This window comes from Plasmopara halstedii, assembly GCF_900000015.1.
Source record: "Plasmopara halstedii genome assembly, contig: Scaffold_525, whole genome shotgun sequence".
NCBI classification, from domain to species: Eukaryota; Oomycota; class Peronosporomycetes; order Peronosporales; family Peronosporaceae; genus Plasmopara; species Plasmopara halstedii.
Window position 1 is genome coordinate 1412437 of NW_020187445.1, and position 786 is coordinate 1413222.

Here is a 786-nt window from a genome sequence, read left to right on the forward strand (position 1 = left end):
AAAGTAAGCTTTCTCTAAGCAAAGATTTACGGCAGCCCCGCTGCATACTGATTTTTTTTCAAAAAGGAATAGTTGTAAAGACTTGCAACTAAATGCTATGAAAAAGCGGTATGAGCTCAGTATTCCCTTAACTTTCAGCACGTTTTGCGTCTGAAACCGTAGCTGAACGTATTGCCACATCAATGCGCGACGTCACTATCAAGACTTGCAAAAGATTTCATATTGGGTGGGACGAAAGCGCATAGGCCACCACATCAAGCCAGCTCGTCTTATTTCCTACATCAATTTACCGCTGCAAGAAAGGATTGCTATCTTGTCAGTCTCTTTGAAAGGTGTGATGATGATGTTGCTATGCATAAAGTATAGACTGTATCGATTACGAATGGCTTCGAGATCAACAGGTGTAGTCTGATTTTACAAGAAACGATTCGACGCGATAACGCGGAAGTCGAAGCTGCGCGTCGTCGTGTGGAGACTGGCAGCAGCCGGGGCGTCATAGCCAACATTGAGATGACCCATCGACCTTTGAAAGGGCCAAACTCCGTTGGAGTTTTCTCACAGCCATGAAGGCTGTTTATTCTGCCGCGCCCGGACACCATTTGACATTAATACACTCAGCTAGTATGCACAAGTCATGGCCAAAAATTTGGCCAGGCCCAGTCACATTTGTAGGTCTTTTCACACAAGCGCCAATACGCGATGGCCTTGATCATCGTGAGATCTGCACTCCATGCTTGCCAATAATACAGATATGGGATTTCGTCGACTCACTCAGACATCGTGATG